The sequence below is a fragment of the Pongo abelii genome, chromosome Y (assembly GCF_028885655.2).
Source record: "Pongo abelii isolate AG06213 chromosome Y, NHGRI_mPonAbe1-v2.0_pri, whole genome shotgun sequence".
In the NCBI taxonomy this organism is placed as follows: domain Eukaryota; kingdom Metazoa; phylum Chordata; class Mammalia; order Primates; family Hominidae; genus Pongo; species Pongo abelii.
Window position 1 is genome coordinate 2,444,841 of NC_072009.2, and position 20,975 is coordinate 2,465,815.

At 39.8% G+C, this 20,975-nt stretch overlaps 1 protein-coding gene across 1 annotated transcript in view; it reads left to right on the forward strand.

Moving 5' to 3' along the window:
- XG (Xg glycoprotein (Xg blood group)) overlaps nucleotides 1-20,975 on the forward strand; it is a 113,455-nt gene that overhangs the window by 47,592 nt on the left and 44,888 nt on the right. The window contains exon 5 of the mRNA XM_063721460.1: nucleotides 15,480-15,513. The gene's annotated coding sequence lies outside the window, so the exon portion shown is untranslated. The remainder of the gene's footprint in view (nucleotides 1-15,479; nucleotides 15,514-20,975) is intronic.

Genomic DNA, 20,975 nt, shown 5'->3' on the forward strand with positions numbered 1-20,975 from the left:
ATTTTGTTTTGCTCTGTTGAAGTAAGTAAAATGTGAAGATGAATCTCTGAAATAAAAACGTTTTATCTGGGAAGTTAAGACCTGCAATCTGGTGCCTACACGCAGACAATGTGGTCGTCAGTATGTCTGATGAACAAACACAACATTTAAGGTTTTATAAAAGAAAAAGAAATGGTGTATTGTTCCTTGAGAAAGTTCATTGGCACTATTCAGGTTTTGGGGAGCTGGCAAGCGAGCTGTTGGTGGTGCATAAAACTAGTCTTAGATTTTTAGCGAGTTGTTTCAGTAGCCAGGCTAGCTGAGAGTTACATTCTTGGAACAATGTTTTGTTGCTGTTGTTGTTTTGAGAGAGAGTCTAGCTCTGTCAGCAGGCTGGAGTGCAGTGGTGCAATTTTGGCTCACTGCAACCTCTGCCTCCCAGGTTCAAGCAATTCTCCTGCCTCAGCCTCCCAAGTAGCTGGGATTACACGTGTGTGCACCCATGCCCAGCTAATTTTTGTATTTTTAGTAGAGACAGGGTTTCCCCATGTTGGCCAGGCTGGTCTCAAACTCCTGGCCTCAAGTCATCCGCCAGCCTTGCCTTCCTAAAGTGCTGGGATTAAAGGCATGAGCCGCCAAAGCCAGTGTGAACAATGTTACATGACCTGACTGTTTCCTCACCCATTATGGCCCCACAAACCCCAGCCTTTCAATTCTATTTCAGTTGGCTATCACAAGAGTGACCCAACTTGTATAATCAAATTTTATATTTTTCCATTTTGATAAAGACCTTTCTCTGAAAGCATTGCTGATCAACCATTTTGAAGTTAGGCTTAATTGTCCATTAATATCTGGATGGACCTGTCCTGGTTGCTTCTCTGTCATGTTGAGGGGAACATTATAGAGGTCACATTTGAGGCCAGAAGGGAACATTTTCTCAAGCAAATTTGTCTGGAGTCCAGCATCAAGTTCTGTCTTATTAGTCCATAAGCATCAGCAACTGTCTCAAAGTGTTGCATTAACTTTATCTTTTTTTTTTTTTTCTTTTTTTGAGATGGAGTTTCACTCTTGTTGCCCAGGCTGGAGTGCAATGGCACAATCTCGGCTCACTGCAACCTGCGCCTCCCAGGTTCAAGTGATTCTCCTGCTTCACCCTCCCAAGTAGTTGGGATTACAGTCATGATCCACTATGCCCAGCTAATTTTTTGTATTTAGTAAAAACAGTTTCACCATGTTTGTCAAGCTGGTCTCGAACTCCTGACTGCAGGTGATCCACCCTCCTCAGCCTCCCAAAGTGCTGGGATTGCACGCGTGAGCCACTGCACCCGAGAACTTTATCACTGTAGGAGAGTTGGCTTTATGAGGATTAGACAGGCAATAAAAACAAAGTTAAAAAAATATAAAAATAATTAATAGTAATATTATAAATTTAGTTTGTTTAATGGTTTTAAACTAAGATCCTAAGCCTAACAGCAAAAAACCAGACAAATAAAAAGCCTGTGGGGTAAAGGCTTTGGATGAGATCTGTGGTAATTGTTTAGTAGATCTTATGACTAGATTGACTTAAAGCAAAGAACACCAGCTTTGTAAAAAGGGACCCACTAGTATAATTTGAATAAAAAGTTGTGATACTGATATTTTTGGTTGGCCACTAGGTGGAATAAAAGGATTCCTTATGCCAGGTTTTGTCGCATTACTGATAGCAGTTACTGACTGGAAAATTTTAATTACAGCACTATCCTTCCAAATGAAGAAGGTAGCATTAAGGGGGGTGATAGTCTCATTCTGATTTAGAGTCTTGTTCTGATGTCTTAGGAAATGCTCTGTACAGTGTGGGAAAATGTCAACTTCTTGTCTTGTCTTGAATGTCTCTGGTGATGGCACTGGGTGGTTTGGTAAACTCTTGGTGCAGCTCATGCAAATCTATTCATTTTGTGATTTGCTGCCCCATGTATCATGCAGAAGACTTGCTTTTTAAAAACATGTATCTGGGCCAGGCACAATGGTTCACGCCTGTAATCCCAGCACTTTGGGAGGCCAAGGTGGGCAGATCACCTGAGGTCGGAGTTCGAGACCAGCCTGACCAACATGAAGAAACCCCACCTCTACTAAAAATACAAAATTAGCTGGGCCCAGTGGCACATCCCTGTAATCCCAGTTACTTGGGAGGCTGAGGCAGGAGAATCTCTTGAACCTGGGAGGCCGAGGTTGCGGTGAGCCAAGATTGCACCATTGCACACCAGACTGGGCAACAAGAGCAAATCTCCATCTCAAAAAAAAGAAAAAATGTATATATATATATGTATATAATCAGCTTATAAGACTTCAGGAACACTACAATTGCTGTTTCAGTGTTTTATGGAACCAATGTGGATTGGAGGGACCTAGACAATATACACAGCTACAATCTAGTAACAGATGTATCATAGCTTTTTCTCTTCTTTTTACATTTTCATATAGGAATATCAGATTAAAAACTTATTGAGGCTAGAAACCCAAACCAAGGCAGACTTTAGGTTTTGCTTACAGCTTTAGAGATCATGAACCTGACAAGAAGTGACAGTTTTTATTTACGTATTGCAAGACTCTCAAAGTCACACATTATATGTATACTTTTATATGGAATTGTACTCAAATGTATAACCCATGTTTTCAGTTGTATTCTGCTACAACGAGAGAGCACATTTTTATTAGACTTATGCAGATAACCATATTTCCATATGAATATTCATAAATAGTTTTGAAATTTTGGGGAATCAAAATAGAAAAGGGAAGAAAAAATATTTTTATCTTTGTTAATAAAAGTGTAGTTTACCAAATTGTAAAAAGTTATGGATAGGTTAAGATAGAAAATTTCTTTAAGTCTGAGAAGACAAAACATTTGAGTAAAGGATCATTGATGTCTCAAATAACAGTCACAAAATCATTGTCATTTATTCTTTTTTTAAAAAATTACTTTTTACTTTAAGTTCTGGGATACATGTGCAGAATGTGCAGGTTTGTTACATAGGTATATGTGTGCCATGGTGGTTTGCTGCATCCATCAACCCATCATCTAGGTTTTAAGCCCCACATGCATTAGCTATTTATCCTGATGTTTTCCCTCCCCTTCCCCTCTCCCCACCACAGACCCCAGTGTGTGTGGTTCCCCTGCATGTATCCATGTGTTCTCATTATTCAACTCCCATTTATGAGTGAGAACTTGCAGTGTTTGGGTTTCTGTTCCTGTGTTAGTTTGCTGAGGATGATGGCTTCCAGCTTCATCTATGACCCTGTGAAGGACAAAATCTCATTCCTTTTTGTGGCTGCATAGTATTCCATGGTGTATATGTGCCACATTTTCTTTATCAAGTCTATCATTATGGGCATTTGGGTTGGTTCTGTCTCTTTGCCCTTGTGAATTCTGCTGTGAAAAACATTTGTGTACATGTACATTTATATTAGAATAATTTATATTCCTTTGGGCATATACCTAGTAATGGGATTGCTGGGTCAAATGGTACTTCTGATTCTAGATCCTTGAAGAGTCTCCCCACTGTCTTCCACAATGGTTGAACTAATTTATATTCCCACCAACAGTGTAAAAGCATTCCTATTTCTTCACAGCCTCACCAGCATCTGTTGTTTCTTGACTTTTTAAAAATTGCCATTCTGACTAGTGTAAGATGTTATCTGTTTGTGGTTTTGATTTGCATTTCCCTAATGATCAGTAATGTTGAGCTTTTTTTCATGTTTGTTGGCTGCATAAATGCCTTTTTTGAAAAGTACCTGTTCACATCCTTTGCCCACTTTTTGATGAGGTTGTTTGACTTTTTCTTGTAAATATGTTTAAATTCCATGTAAATTCTGGATATTAGACCTTTGTCAGATGAGTAGATTACAAAAATTTTCTCCCATTCTGTAGGTTGCCTGTTCAATCTGATAATAGTTTCTTTTGCTGTGCAGAAGCTCCTTAGTTTAATTTTACACTATTTGTTAATTTTAGCTTTTGTTGCAATTGCTTTTGGTGATTTCATCATAAAATCTTTGCCCATGCCTATGTCCTGAATGGTATTGCCTAGGTTTTATTCTAGAGTTTTTATGGTCTGGGCTTTGGCATTTAAGTATTTAATCCATCTTGAGTTAATTTTTGTATAAGGTGTAAGTAAGGGTTCCAGTTTTAGTTTCTTGCATTTGGCTAGCCAGTTTTCCCAGTATCGTTTATTAAATAGGGAATCTTTTCCCCATTGCTTGTTTTTATCAGGTTTGTTGAAGATCACATGGTTGTAGATGTGTGGTGCTATTTCTGAGGTCTCTGTTCTGTTCCACTGGTCTATATGTCTGTTTTGGTACCAGTGCCATGCTCTTTTGGTTACTGTAGCCTTGTAGTATTGTTTGAAGTCAGGTAGCATGATGCCTCCAGCTTTGTTCTTTTTGCTTAGGATTATCTTTGCTATATGGGCTCTTTTTTGGTTCCATATGAATTTTAAAATAGTTTCTTCTAATTCTGTGAAGAATGTCAGCGATGGGAATAGCCTTGAATCTATAAATTATTTTGGGCAGTATGCCCATTTTCACCATATTGATTCTTCCTATCCATGAGGATAGAAACAAACACGATCCATTTGTTTGTGTCCTCTCTTATCTCCTTGAGCTTTGGTTTGTAGTTCTCCTTGAAGAGGTCCTTCACATCTTTTGTTAGCTGTGTTCCTAGGTATTTTATTTTCTTTGTAGCAATTGTGATTGGGAGTTCATTCTTGATTTGACTCTCTGCTTGTCTATCGTTGGTGTATAGAAATCCTTGTGATTTTTGCACATTGACTTTGTATCCTGAGACTTTGCTGAAGTTGCTTATCAGCTTAGGGAGTTCTTAGGCTGAGATGATGGGGTTTTCTAAATATAGGATCATGTCATCTGCAAACAGAGACAATTTCACTTCCTCTCTTCCTGTTCGAATACCTTTATTTCTTTCACTTGCTGAGTGCCCTGGCCAGAACCACTAATTCGATATTGAATAGGAATGATGAGAGAGGACATCCTTGTCTTGTGCTAGTTTTCAAAGGGAATGCTTCCAGCTTTTGTCCATTCAGTATGATATTGGCTGTGGGTTTGTCATAAATAGTTCTTATTGTTTTGAGATATGTTCCACCAGTATCTAGTTGATTGACAGTTTTTAACATGAAGGAATGTTAAATTTTATCGAAGGCTTTTTCTGCATCTATTGAGATAATCATGTGGTTTTTGTCAATGGTTGTTTATGTGATGGAATATATTTATTGACTTGCATATGTTGAACCAGGCTTGTATCCCAGGGGTGACACTGACTTGATCATGGTGGGTAAGTGTTTGATGTGCTGGTGGATTTGGTTTGCTAGCATTTTATTGAGGATTTTCACATTGAAGTTCATCAGAGATATTGGCCAGAAGTTTTGTTTTTTGTGTGTGTGTCTGCCAGATTTTGGTATCAGAGTAACGCTGGCCTCATAAAATGAGTTAGGGAGGAGTTCGTTCTTCTCAATTGTTTGGAATAGTTTCTGAAGGAATGGTACCATCTCTGCTGTGTACCTCTCATAGAATTCAGCTGTGAATCCATCTATCTGGTCCTGTGCTTTTTTTGTTTGGTAGGCTATTTCTTACAGCCTCAATTTCAGAACTTGTTATTGGTCTATCCACAGATTTTACTTCTTCCTGGTTTAGACTTGGGAGGGGGAATGTGTCCAAACATTTAACCGTTTCTTCTAGATTTTCTAGTTTTTTTGCCTAGAGACCCTTATTATATTCTCTGGTGGTAGTTTATATTTCTGTGGGGTCAGTGGTGATATCCCTGTTATTATTCTTTATTGTGTCTATTTGATTCTTCTCTATTTTCTTTTTTATTAGTCTACCTAGCAGTCTATCTTATTGTGTGTTTTTTTTTTTTTTTCCAAAAAACCAGCTCCTGGATTCATTGATTTTTTGAAGGGTTTTTTGTGTCCCTATCTCCTTCATTTTCACTCTGATCTTAGTTATTTCTTGTCTTCTGCGAGCTTATGGATTTGTTTGCTCTTGTTTCTCTAGTTCTTCTAATTGTGATGTTAGGGTGTTCATTTGAGATATTTCTAGCTTTCTGATGTGGGCATTTAGTGCTATAAATTTCCCTTTTAACAATGCTTTAGCTGCATCTCAGAGATTCTGGTATGTTGTCTCTTTGTTCTCATTGGTTTCAAAGAGCTTCTTAATTTCTGCCTCAATTTTTTCATTATTTACCCTGGAGTTATTTAGGAGCAGGTTGTTTAACTTCCATGTAGTTGTATGGTTTTGAGTGAGCTTCTTAATCTTGAGTTCTAATTTGATTGCATTGTGGTCTGAAACTCTTTGCTAAGGTCTCAGTTCTTTTCCATTTGCTGAGGAGTGTTTTACTTCCAATTATGTGGTCGATTTTAGAGTAAGTGCCACATGGCACGAGAAGAGTGTATATTCTGTTGATTTGGGGTGGAGTGTTCTGTAGATAACTGCTAGTCCAGTTAGTACAGAGCTGAGTTCAAGTCCTGAATATCTTCGTTAATTTTCTGTCTCGTTGATCTGTCTAATATTGACAATGGGGCGTTAAAGTCTGGTATTACTGTGTGGGAATTGAACTCTCTTTGTTGGTCTCTAATAACTGTTTTATAAATCTGGGTGCTCCTGTATTGGCTGCATATATACTTAGGGTAGTTAGCTCTTCTTGTTGAATTGATCCCTTTACCATTATGTAATGCCCTTCTTTGTCTTTTTTTCCCCCCTATTTGTGATGGTCATACTTATTTTTTTTTTAATTATACTTTAAGTTCTAGGGTGTGTGTCCACAATGTGCAGGTTTGTTACATAGGTATACGTGTGCCATGTTGGTTTGCTGCACCCATTAACTTGTCATGTACATTAGGTATTTCTCCTAATGCTTTCCCTCCCCCAGCCCCCAAGCCTATGACCGGCCCCGGTGTGATGTTCCCTGCCCTGTGTCCAAGTATTCTCATTGTTCAATCCCCACCTATGAGTGAGAACATGCGGTGTTTGGTTTTCTGTCTGTGTGATAGTTTGTTCAGAATGATGGTTTCCAGCTTCATCCATGTCCCTGCAAAGGACGTGAACTCATCCATTTTTATGGCTGCATAGTATTCCATGGTGTGTGTGTGCCACGTTTTCTTAATCCAGTCTATCATTGATGGACATTTGGGTTGGTTCCAAGTCTTTGCTATTGTGACTAGTGCCGCAATAAACACACGTGTGCAGATGTCTTTATAGTAGCATGATTCACAACAATTTGTGTATATACCCAATAATGGGATCACTGGGTCAAATGGTATTTCTAGTTCTAGATCCTTGAGGAATCGCCACACTGTCTTCCACAATGGTTGAATTAGTTTACACTCCCACTGACAGTGTAAAAGTGTTCCTATTTCTCCACATCCTCTCCAGCATCTGGTATTTCCTGACTTTTTAATGGCCACCATTCTAGCTAGTATGTGATAGTGTCTCATTTTGGTTTCGATTTGCATTTCTGTAATGACTAGTGATGATAAGCATTTTTTCATGTGTCTGTTGGCTGCATAGGTGTCTTCTTTTGAGAAGTGTCTGTTCATGTCCTTTGCCCACTTTTTGATGGGTTTGTTTATTTTTTTCTTGTAAATTTAAGTTCTTTTCAGATTCTGGATATTAGCCCTTTGTCAGATGGGTAGATTGCAAAAATTTTCTCCCATTCTGTATCTAGCCTGTTCACTCTGATGGTAGTTTCTTTTGCTGTGCAGAAGCTCTTTAGTTTAATTAGATCCCATTTGTCTATTTTGGCTTTTGTTGCCATTGCTTTTGGTGTTTTACTCATGAAGTCCTTGCCCATGCCTGTGTCTTGAGTGGTATTGCCTTTATTTTCTTCTAGGGTTTTTATGGTTTTAGGTCTAACATTTAAGTCTTTAATCCATCTTGAATTAATTTTTGTATAAGGTGTAAGGAAGGGATCCAGTTTCAGCTTTCTACATATGGCTAGCCAGTTTTCCCAGCACCATTTATTAAATAGGGAATCCTTTCCCCATTTCTTGTTTTTCTCAGGTTTCTCAAAGATCAGATGGTTGTAGATGTGTAGTGTTATTTCTGAGGCCTCTGTTCTGTTCCATTGGTCTATCTCTCTGTTTTGGTACCAGTACCAGGCTGTTTTGGTTATTGTAGCCTTGTAGTATAGTTTGAAGTCAGGCAGCATGATGCCTCCAGCTTTATTCTTCTTGCTTAGGATTGTCTTGGCAATGCAGCTCTTTTTTGGTTCCATATGGACTTTAAATTAGTTTTTTCCAATTCTGTGAAGAAAGTCATTGGTAGCTTGATGGGGACAGCATTGAATCTATAAATTACCTTGGGCAGCATGGCCATTTTCATGATATTGATTCTTCCTATCCATGAGCATGGAACGTTCTTCCATTTGTTTGTGTCCTACTTTATTTCGTTGAGCAGTGGTTTGTAGTTCTCCTTGAAAAGGTTCTTCACATCCCTTGTAAGTCAGATTCCTAGGTATGTTATTCTCTTTGTAGCAGCTTTGAATGGGAGTTTGTCTCTGTTTGTCTGTTATTTGTGTATAGGAATGCTTGTGATTTTTGCATATTGATTTTGTATCCTGGGACTTTGCTGAAGATGCTTATCAGCTTAAGGAGATTTTGGGCTGAGATGATGGGGTTTTCTAAATATAAAATCATGTCATCTGCAAACAGGGACAATTTGACTTCCTCTTTTCCTAATTGAGTACCCTTTATTTCTTTCCCTTGCCTCATTGCTCTGGTCAGAACTTCCAACACTATATTGAATAGGAGTGGTGAGAGAGGACATCCTTGTCTTGTGCCAGTTTTCAAAGGGAATGCTTCCAGTTTTTGCCCATTCACTATGATATTGGCTGTGGGTTTGTCATAAATAACTCTTATTATTTTGAGATATGTTCCATCAATACCTAGTTTATTGAGAGTTTTTAGCATGAAAGGCTGTTGAATTTTGTTGAAGGCCTTTTCTGCATCTATTGAGATAATCATGTGGTTTTTGTCATTGGTTCTGTTTATGTGATGGATTACGTTTATTGATTTGCATGTGTTGAACCAGCATTGCATGCTAGGGATGAAGCCAACTTGATCGTGGTGAATAAGCTTTTTGATGTGCCGCTGGATTTGGTTTGCCAGTATTTTATTGAGGATTTTTGCATATATGTTCATCAGGGACATTGGTCTAAAATTCTCTTTTTTTGTTGTGTCTCTGCCAGGCTTTGGTACCAGGATGATGCTGGCCTCATAAGATGAATTAGGGAGGATTCCCTGTTTTTCTATTGTTTGGAATAATTTCAGAAGGAATGGTACCAGATCCTTTTTGTACCTCTGGTAGAATTTGTCTGTGAATCCATCTGGTCATGGACTTTTTTTGGTTGGTAGGCCACTGATTATTGCCTCAATTTCAGAGCCTGTTATTCGTCTATTCAGAGATTCAACTTCTTCCTGGGTTAGTCTTGGAAGGGTGTATGTTTCCAGAAATTTATCCATTTCTTCTAGATTTTGTAGTTTATTTTTGTAGATGCATTTATGGTATTCTCTGAAGGTAGTTTGTATTTCTGTGGGATCGGTGGTGATATCCCCTTTATCATTTCTTATTGCGTCTATTTGATTCTTCTCTCTTTTCTTCTTTATTAGTCTTGCCAGCAGTCTATCAATTTTGTTGATATTTTGAAAAAACCATCTCCTGGATTCATTGATTTTTTTAAGGGTTTTTTGTGTCTCTATTTCCTTTAGTCTTGCTCTGATCTCAGTTATTTCTTGCCTTCTGCTAGCTTTTGAATTTGTTTGCTCTTGCTTCTCTAGTTCTTTTAATTGTGATGTTCGGGAGTCGATTTTAGATCTTTCCTGCTTTCTCTTGTGGACAGTTAGTGCTATAAATTTCCCTCACACACTGCTCTAAGTGTGTCCCAGAGATTCTGGAATGCTGTGTCTTTGTTCTCATTGGTTTCAGTGAACATCTTTATTTCTGACTTCATTTCGTTATTTACCCTGTAGTCATCAGGAGCAGGTTGTTCGGTTTCCATGTAGTTGTGCAGTTTTGAGTGAGTTTCTTAATCCTGAGTTCTAATTTGATTGCACTGTGGTCTGAGAAACAGTTTGTTGTGATTTCTGTTCTTTTACATTTGCTGAGGAGTGCTTTACTTCCATCTATGCGGTCGGTTTTGGAATAAGAGCGATGTAGTGTTGAGAAGAATATATATTCTGTTGATTTGTGTTGGAGAGTTCTGTTGATGTCTATTAGGTCCCCTTGGTGCAGAGCTGAGTTCAAGTCCTGGATATCCTTGTTAACCTTCTGTCTCATTGATCAGTCTGATATTGACAGTGGGGTGTTAAAGTCTCCCATTGTTATTGTGTGGGAGTCTAAGTATCTTTGTAGGTCTCTAAGGACTGGCTTTATGAATCTGGGTGCTCCTGTTGGGTGCATATATATTTAGGATAGTTAGCTCTTCTTGTTGAACTGATCCCTTTACCATTAGGTAATGGCCTTCTTTGTCTCTTTTGATCTTTTTTGGTTTAAAGTCTGTTTTATCAAAGACTAGGATTGTAAACACTGCAATTTTTTCTTTTCTTTCCATTTGCTTGGTAGATCTTCCTCCCTGCCTTTATTTTGAGCCTGTGTGTGTCTCTGCACATGAAATGAGTGTCCTGAATACAGCACACTGATGGGTCTTGAATCTTTATTTAATTTGCCAGTCTGTGTCTTTTAATTGGGCCATTTAGCCCATTTACATTTAAGGTTAACATTGTTATGTGTGAATTTGATCCTGACATTTTGATGTTAGCTGGTTATTTTGCCCATTACTTGATGCAGTTTCTTCCTAGCATCCATGGTCTTTACAATTTGTTATGTTTTTGCAGTGGCTCGTACCAGTTTTTCCTTTCCATGTTTAGTGCTTCTTTCAGGAGCTCTTGTAAGGCAGGCCTGGTGGTGACAAAATCTCTCAGCATTTGCTTGTTTGTAAAGGATTTTATTTTTCCTTCACTTATGAAGCTTAGTTTGGCTGGATATGAAATTCTAGGTTGAAAATTCTTTTCTTTAAGAATGTTGAATATTGGCCCCTACTCTCTTCTGGCTTGTAGAGTTTCTGCAGAGAGATCCACATTAGTCTGGTGAACTTCCCTTTGTGGGTAACCTGCCCTTTCTCTCTGGCTGCTCTTAACATCTTTTTCTTCCTTTCAACCTTGGTGAATCTGACAATTAAAGTGTCTTGGGGTTGCTCTTCTTGAGGAGTATCATTGGGTGTTCTCCGTATTTCTTGAATTTGAATGTTGGCCTGCCTTGCTAGGTTGGGGAAATTTTCCTGGATAATATCCTGAAGAGTTTTCCAACTTGGTTCCATTCTCCTTGTCACTTTCAGGTACACCAATCAAATGTAGATTTGGTCTTCTCACATAGTCCCATATTTCTTTGAGGATTTTTGTTCATTTATTTTTACTCTTTTTTCTCTAAACTTCTGTTCTCACTTTATTTCATTAATTTGATCTTCAATCACTGATATCCTTCCTTCCACTTGATCGAATTGGCTACTGAAGCTTGTGCGTGCATCACATATTTCTCGTGCCATGGTTTTTAGCTCCATCAGGTCATTTAAGCTATTCTCTACACGGTTTATCCTAGTTAGCCATTTGTCTAATCTTTTTTCAAGGTTTTTAGCTTCCTTGCAATGGGTTTGAATATCCTCCTTTAGCTCAGAGAAGTTTGTTATTACTAACCTTCTGAAGCCTACTTCTGTCAACTCATCAAAGTCATTCTCTGTCCCGCTTTGTTCCATTGCTGGCAAGGAGCTGCAATCCTTTGGAGGAAAAGAGGCACTCTGATTTTTAGAATTTTCATGTTTTCTGCTCTGGTTTCTCCCCATCTTTGTGGTTTTATCTACCTTGGTCTTTGATGTTGGTGACCTAGAGATGGGGTTTTAGTGTGGATGTCCTTTTTGTTAATGTTGATGCTCTTCCTTTCTGTTTGTTAGTTTTCCTTCTAACAGTCAGGTCCCTCAGCTGCAGGTCTGTTGGAGTTTGTTGGAGGTCCACTTCAGACCCTGTTTCCCTGGGTATCAACAGCAGAGACTGCAGAACAGCAAATACTGCAGGACAGAAAATATTGCTGTCTGATCCTTCCTCTGGAAGCTTCATCCCAGAGGGGCATCTGCCTGTATGAGGTGTCAGTCAGCTCCTAATGGGAGGTTTCTCCCAGTTAGGCTACACAGGGTTCAGGGACCCACTTGAGGAGGCAGTCTGTCCATTCTCAGAGCTCAAACGCTATGCTGGGAGAACCACTGCTCTCTTCAGAGCTTTCAGACAGGGTCGTTTAAGACTGCAGAATTTTCTGCTGCCTTTTGTTCAGCTATGCCCTGCCCCAAGGTGGGGTCTATGGAGGCAGCAGGCCTTGCAGAGCTGAGGTGGGCTCTGCCCAGTTCAAGCTTCCCCAGTCTCTTTGTTTACCTACTCAAGCCTCAGCAATGGTGGACACCCCTCCCGCTGCCAGGCTGCTGCCTTGCAGGTAGATCTCAGCCTGCTGTGTTAGCAGTGAGCAAGGCTCCATGGGCATGGGACCTGCTGAGCCAGGCATGGGATATAATCTGCTGGTATGCCATTTGCTAAGACTGTTGGAAAAGCACAGTATTTGGGCAGGAGTGTCCCAATTTTCCAGGTACAATCTGTCATGGCTTCCCTTGGCTAGGAAAGGGAAATCCCCTGACCCCTTGCGCTTCCCGGGTGAGGCGATGCCCCACCCGGCTTTGGCTCGCCCTCCGTGGGCTGCACCCACTGTCCAACCAGTTCCAATGAGATGAACCAGTTACCTCAGTTGGAAATGCAGAAATCACCATCTTCTGCATTGATCACGCTGGGAGCTGCAGACCAGAGCTGTTCCTATTTGGCCATGTTGGAATGGACCATCCCTTGTCTTTTTGATATTTGTTGGTTTAAAGTCTGTTTTGTCAGAGACTACAATTGCAGCCCCTAGTTTTTTTCTGCTTTCCATTTGCTTGATACATTTTCCTTTATCCTTTTATTTTGAGTCTAAGTGTGTACTCTTGAATACAGTACACCAATAGGTCTTGACTCTATCCAATTTCCCAGGCTGTGTTTTTTAAATGGGTCATTTAGCCCTTTACATTTAAGGCTAACATTGTTATTTGTAAATTTGATCCTGTCGTCATGATGCTAGCTGGTTATTTTGCACACTAGTTGATGCTATTTCTTCACTGTGTCATTGGTCTTTATAATTTCATGTGTTTTGCAGTGGCTGGTACTGGTGTTCCATTTCCACGTTTAGTGCTTCCTTTAGGAGCTCTGGTAAGGCAGGGCTGGTGGTGATAAATTCCTCCAGCACACATATGTCTGAAAATGATTTTATTTATCCTTTGATTATGAGGCTTAGTTTGGCCAGATATGAAATTCTGGGTTGAAAATTTTTTTCTTTAAGAATGTTGAATATTGACCCCTACTCTCTTCTGGCTTGTAGGGTTTCTGCTGAGTAATCCACCATTAGTCTGATGAGCTTCCCTTTGGAGGTGATCTGACTTTTCTCTCTGGCTGCCCTTAACATTTTTTCCTGCATATGGACCTTATAGAATCTGATGATTGTGTGTGTTGGGGTTGATCTTCTTGTAGTATATCTTAATGATGTTCTCTGTATCTCCTGAATTTGCATGTTGGCTTAGAGTAGCCATGGTTAAAAATCTAATGAAAGTTTATAGTTAACAAGGATATTTGGATATTTCATTTACATATAGCATTTTAAGATAAACACAAGAATAATGACGGATAACATATTAGATATCTATGAATTTATATAATTTTGAATTTTTTTTTTTGAGATGGAGTCTCGCTCTGTCGCCCACGCTGGAGTGCAGTGGCACTGTCTTGGCTCTCTGCAAGCTCCGCATCCCAGGTTCACACCATTCTCCTGCCTCAGCCTCCTGAGTAGCTGAGACTAAAGGCGCCCGCCACCATGCCAAGCTAATTTTTTGTATTTTTAGTAGACATGGGGTTTCACCATATTAGCTAGGATGGTCTTGATCTCCTGACCTTGTGATCCACCTGCCTCAGCCTCCCAAAGTGCTGGGATTACAGGCTTAAGCCACCATGCCCAGCCTAATTTTGAAATATTTATATTAACCCATAAGTGCAATGAAAGGAAGATCTAGTGTTGGTCAAGTGCACAGGCTCATGCCTGTAATCCCAGTACTTTGGAAGGCCAAGACATGTGGATCACCTGAGGGTCAGGAGTTCAAGACCAGCCTGGCCAACATGGTAAAATCTCATCTCTACTAAAAATACAAAAAGTAGCTGGGTGTGATTGTGGGTGCCTGTAATCCCAGCTAACTTGGGAGGCTGAGGCAGAAGAATCGCCTGAACCCCGGGGGAGAAGGTCGCAGTGAGCCGATATCCTACCACTCTACTCCAGCCTGAGTGACAGATTGAGAATCCATCTAAAAAAAAAAAAAGATCTGGTATTACATATTTCTGTCTCAGTGCAGTTGTGTTGCTGTAAAGGCACATCTGATTCTGTGTAACTTACAAAGAGGTTCACGTAGCTCACAGTTCTATGGGCTATACATGAAGCTTGGAATTAACATCAGCTTCTGGTGACAGCTTCAGGCTGCTTCCACTCATGGAAAGGAAAGGGAAGGCAGCCTCTGAAGAGATTATATGGCCAGAGAGGGAACTAGAGAAATGGCAGGGGCAAGGGGAAAGAGAGGGAGATGCCAGCCTCTTTTCAACCATCAGCTCTTCAGGGAAATGATAGATTAAAAACTGTCTCGCTGTCCTCTCCCAGGGAAGGCATTAATCTGTACACAAGGCATCCACGTTCATGACCCAAAGATGATCCATTAGGCTGCATCTCCAGCGTTGGGGATAATATTTCAACAGGAGGTTTGGAGGGTCAAATATTCGAACAATAGCCATTTCTTATGTGATTTATCAAATAGGCCTAATCATCTAATATCTCCAAAAGGTGAGAGATACGTCTTTTGAGTCTTTTCAGGGGCCCAACTGGCAAATTCAAACATTAATTCTAGGTTAAAGGGATTTACATTTAGGATTTGATTTTTGGCAAGTTTGCCAAAGATGTTAAAAGACACAGAACACTTGATTGAAACAAACTCATATGTCACTTAAAAAAAAAGTAGTCATTTTTTAACCAGAATGATAATCAAAAAACAAATTTACCATAGATAGCCATGGTATCGTGGCTATCCACATTATCCACAAAAAGTACAAAAACACATTATCCACAAAAAACACAAAAATTAACCAGGTGTGGTGTGTGCACCTGTAGTGCCAGTTACTTGGGAGGGTGAGGTGGGAGGACCACATGAACCCTGGAGATGGAGGTTTCAGTGAGCCAAGATCATGCCACTGCACTCCAGCCTGGGCAAGAGAGTGACAATTTGATTCAAAAAATAAATATATAAATAAGCAAGCAAATAAATAAATAAATAAATAATGTTGTTGTTGTTTTCTTTTCAACTTTTATTTTAGGTTCAAGGGGTATGTGGGCCAGCTGGTTACCTAGGTAAGTTGCATGTCATGGGGGTTTTGTGTACAGATAATTTTGTTACTTGGGTAATCAGTAGGATATCTGATAGGTAGTTTTTCAATCCTCCTCAAGTAGGCCCTGGAGTTCTTAATTCATAGCTACCATTTATAAGTGAAGAACATGTGGTATTTGGTTTACTGTTCCTGTGTTAATTTGCTAAGGATAATGGCCTCCAGCTCCATCCCTGATGCTACAAAGGCCATCATTTTACTTTTCTTTTTTCTTTTTTTACAGCTGCATAGTATTCCATGGTATATATGTACCACATTCTCTTCATGCAGTCCACCATCGATGGCATCTAGATGATTCCATGTCTTTGCTATTGTGAATGGTGCTGTGATGAACATATGTGTACATGTGTCTTTATAATAGAACAATTTGTGTCCCTTTGTGTATATCCCCAATAATGGGATTGCTTGGTCAAATAGTAGTTCTTATTTAAGTTCTTTGAGAAACCTCCAGTCTACTTTGCACAGTGGCTTAACTAATTTACATTCCCATTATCAAGTGTGTAAACATTCCCTTTTCTCTGCAACCTCACCAGCATCTGTTATTTATTGACATTTTCATCATAGCTGTTCTGGTGGTATGAGATGATATTTTATTGTGGTTTTGATTTGCAGTTCCCTAATGATTAGTGATAATGAGCATTTTTTTGTATATGTCTTGTTGGCCATGTATATGTCTTCTTTTGAGAAGTGTTGGTTCCTGTCCTTTGCCCAGTTTTTTTTTGTTTTGTTTTGTTTTTTTTAGTCACAGTTTTGCTCTTATTGCCCAGGCTGGAGTGCAATGGCACGATCTCAGCTCACTGCAACCTCCGACTCCCAGGTTCAAGTGATTCTCCTGCCTCAGCCTCCCAAGTAGCTGAGATTACAGGCATGCTCCACCACACCTGGCTAATTTTGTATATTTAGTAGAGATTTTTAGTAGAGATGGGATTTTTCCATGTTGGTCAGGCTGGTCTTGAACTCTTGACCTCAAGTGATCTGCCCATCTCGGCCTCCCAAAGTGCTGGGATTACAGGCATGAGCCACCACGCCCGCCCCTTTGCCCAGTTTTTAATGAAGTGTGCCCAGGTTTTAATGAAGTTGTTTTACACTTGTTGATTTGTTTGAGTTTCTTATAGATTCTGGATATTACCCCTTTGACAGACGCATAGTTTGCAAATATTTACTCCTATTCTGTAGGTTCTCTGTTTACCCTACTATAGGTTATTTTGTTGGGGAGAAGCTCTTTAGTTTAATTAGGTCCTTCTTGTCAAGTTTTGGTTTTGCTGCAATTGTTTTTCAAGTCCTCGTCATGAAGTCTGTGCCTGGTTCAATATCCAGAATGGTGCTTCCTAGATTTTCTTCTCTGGTCTTTATAGTTTTAGGTTTTACATTTAAGCATTTAATCCATCTGAGGGTAACTTTTGCATATGGCAAATGAAAAGAGATCTAGTTTGTTTATTTGTTTGTTTGTTTGTGACAGAGTCTCATTCTGTCGCCCTGGCTGGAGTGCAGTGGCGAAATCTCAGCTCACTGCAAGCTCCGCCTCCCGGGTTCACGCCATTCTCCTGCCTCAGCCTCCCGAGTAGCTGGGACTACAGACGCCCACCACCACACCCGGCTAATTTTTTGTATGTTTAGTAGAGACGGAGTTTCACCATGTTAGCCAGGATGGCCTCGATCTCCTGAACTTGTGATCCACCTGCCTCAACCTCTCAAAGTGCTGGGATTACAGGCCTGAACCACTGCGTCTGGCTGAGATCCAGGTTTAATCTTCTGCCTTTGGCTAGCCAGTTTTTCCAGCAACATTTATTGAATAGGAAATCTTTCCTTATTATCTATTTTTGTCAGTTTTGTTGAAGATCAGATGATTGTAGACGTATGACTTTATTTCTGGGTTTGCTAACCTGTTCCATTAGTCTATATGTCTGGTTTTTTCCACAGTATCGTGCTGTTTTAGTTACTGCAGTTTCATAGTATAGTTTGACATTGAGTTGTATGATGTCTCCAGTTTTGTTCTTTCTGCTTAGAATTCTTTTGACTATTCAGGCTGTTTTTTGATTCCAAATGAATTTTAGAATTAAATTTTATAATTTGTTTTTCTAATGCTGTGAAAATTGTCATTGGTAGTTTAATAGGTATAGCATTGAATGTGTAAATTGTTTTGGGCAGTATGGTCATTTTAATGATATTAATTCTTCCTATCTATGACCTTGGAACATTTTTCCGTTTGTTTGTGTCTGCTCTGATTCCTCTGAGCAGTGTTTTGTAATTCTCATGTAGAGAACTTTCATCTCCCTGGTTAGCTGTATTCTTAGGTATTTTATTCTTTCTGTGGCTATTGTGAATGGAATTACATTCTTGATTTGGCTGTCAGCTTTGATGTTACTGCTGTATAGAAATGCTGCTGCTTTTTGTACACTGATTTTTATCCTGAAAGTTTGCTGAAGTTGTTTATCAGATCTAGGAGCCTTTGAGCAGAGACTACGTGGCCTCTAGGCATAAAATCGTATCGTCAGCATACAGAGATAGTTTGATTCCCTGTCTTCTTATTTGGATGACTTTCATTTCTTTCCCTTGCATAACTACTCTGTCAAGGACTTCCAGTACTATGTGACAAATGAATGGTGAGAGTGGGCATCCTTGTCTTTTTCTGATGCTCAAGGGGAATCCTTCCAGCTTTTGCTTGTTCATTACAATTTTGGCTATGGGTCTGTCGTGTATGGCTCATTATTTTGAGATATGATCCTTCAGTGCCTAGTTTGTTGATGATTTTTATTATGAAGGGATGTTGAATGTTATCAAAAGCCTTCTCAGTATCTATTGAGATGATCATGTGGTTTTTCTTGTTTATGGCATGAATCACATTTGTTCATTTGCATATGCTGAATCAACCTTGCTTCTCAGGAATAAATCCTACTTGACTGTGGTAGATTAGCTTTTTCGTGTGCTGCTGAATTTGGTTCGCCAATGTTTCACTGAGAACTTTTGCATTTATGTTCACTAAGGATATTGGTCTGAGGTTTTTCTTGTTGTGTTTGCTGTTGTTGCATCTCTGCCAGGCCTTAGTATTAGAGTGATGCTGACTTCACAGAATAAGTTAGGGAGGAGTCCCTCCTCTTCAGTTTTATGGAATAGTTTCAGTAGAATTGTTGCCACCTCTTCTTTATATGCCTGGTAGAATTTGGCTGTAAATTTCTCGGTCCAGGGCTATTTCTTTTTTTTTTCTTTTTGAGACAGAGTCTCACTCTGTTGTCCAGGCTGGAGTGCAGTGGTGCAATCTTGGCTCACTGCAAGCTCCGCCTCCCGGATTCACTCCATTCTCCTGCCTTAGGCTTCTCAGTAGCTGGGACTATAGGCGCCTGCCACCAGGCCAGATAATTTTTTGTATTTTTAGTAGAGACGGGGTTTCACCATGTTAGCCAGGATGCTCTCAATCTCCTGACCTCATGATCCACCCGCCTCGGCCTCCCAAAGTGCAGGGATTACAGGCATGAGCCACCGTGCGCAGCCAAATCCAGTGTTATTTCTGGTTGGGGAATTTTTTATTACTGTTTCTGAACACTTTCTTTTTGCTGTCTGTTGTTGTTTAGCTGATACACATTGCTTATTTGGAGTGTGTAATTTTATACGTGTCATCTTTTAGTGTAATTGTAAGGATGATAGACTATTTGATATCCTCTCTAGTGTTTGAATATGTTTCCAGTTGGAATCCCAGAAAATATTTTGCCTTTCAACTTTGAGAACCCATTTTGGGGGTGCTCTGGCTTAATACCATATACACAAAAGCCAACTAAATGCAAGCACAGATGGAAAACAAACTATGTACTTACCAGGAAAGACAATAAGCTGTCCTCTCCAACTAAAAAGAAAAAGGAATTGGCTGGGCACTGTGGCTCATGCCTGTAATCCCAGCACTTTGGGAGGAGGCCAAGGCAGGGGGACCATGAGGTTAGGAGATTGAGACCATCCTGGCCAACATGGTGAAACCCCGTCTCCACTAAAAAAAAAATACAAAAATTAGCTGGGCATGGTGGCTCACAGTTGTAGTCCCAGCTACTCAGGAGGCTGAGGCAAGAGAATCACTTGAAACTGGGAGGCAGAGAGCCGAGATCGCACCACTGCACTCCAGCCTAGTGATAGAGACAACATCTAAAAAAAAGAAAAGAAGGAATTTTTTTTTTAACAAAAACTCAATCCAAAGGGAACAGTTCTTTCACCTGGACCTTAAGACTGAAGTCAACCAGGAATAGAAGAGTCCTCACAAACAAGAGATCTCCCAAACTGAGGGGCAAGACCCCTCTCTATCCAGGTCCAAATAAAACAGAATTTGACCAAAGTTGGGACTTCAGTTCAAAACAAATTCAAATGACATTTTAAACATCATTTAAATATGACATTTTAGGTCATGTGTGGTGACTCACACTTGTATAATCTCAGCATTTTGGGAGGCCGAGATGGATGAGTTACATGAGTGTCAGGAGTTTGAGACCAGACTGGTCAACATGGTAAATCCCGTCTTTACTAAAAATACAAAAATTAGCTGGGCATGATGGCAGGTGCCCATAATTCCAGCCACTTGGGAGGCTGAGGTGGGAGGATCACTTGAACTCAGGAGGTGGAGATGACAATGAACTGAGATTACACCACTGTATTGCAGTCTGGGTGACAGAATGAGCCTCTGTCTCAAAAACAGTGACATTTTAATCAGTCTTGGAAATATAACTAAAGGTTTTCAATTGTATTTTGGTATAGAGAATATTTTAATTGAACTTATATAAATAATCCTAATTTTATAAGAATACTGAGAATAGTTTTAGAATTCTGTGAGATCAAGCTAGAATAGAAAAATTATAAGCAGAAAAGAGGCAACCTGCAGAAGTAGGGCAGCTCAAAGGGCCCCAGTGTCAGTTTCTCACATTATAGTTGTATGGGCCTGCAATTTTCTCCAAAGTGAGTCAGCTCTGGAATCCTGTTTCTGACACAAAGCATGTCAAGGTCAAATAGAATATAGAGATATGGAGAGAATATAATATTTCAGCTTCTCTGAAATTAAAACACTGTATTTGGGAAGAAAGAGTTGCCATTTAGGGCATAGACACAGACCAGGTGAACTTTGGTAGTTTGAGGAAGAAACAGAAGGTTAGAGATTTTATTTAAAAGAGAGAGTGAGAGAGAGAAAAATGTTACATTATTTTCTTCAAGAAAGTTCACTGGCACTAGTAAAGTTTGGGGGAGCTGTGATTGGTGACTGATTCTGTTGGGTAGAATTCATGGTAGATTAGCAGCAGGTTGTCTCAGCAGCTGTTACATAAAACTGGACTCTGCTTACAGCAGGCAGAAATAATAGGCCGGGCGCGGTGGCTTATGCCTGTAATCCCAGCACTTGGGAAGCTGAGGTGGGCGAATCACCTGAGGTCGGGTGATCGAGATCAGCCTGACCAACATGGA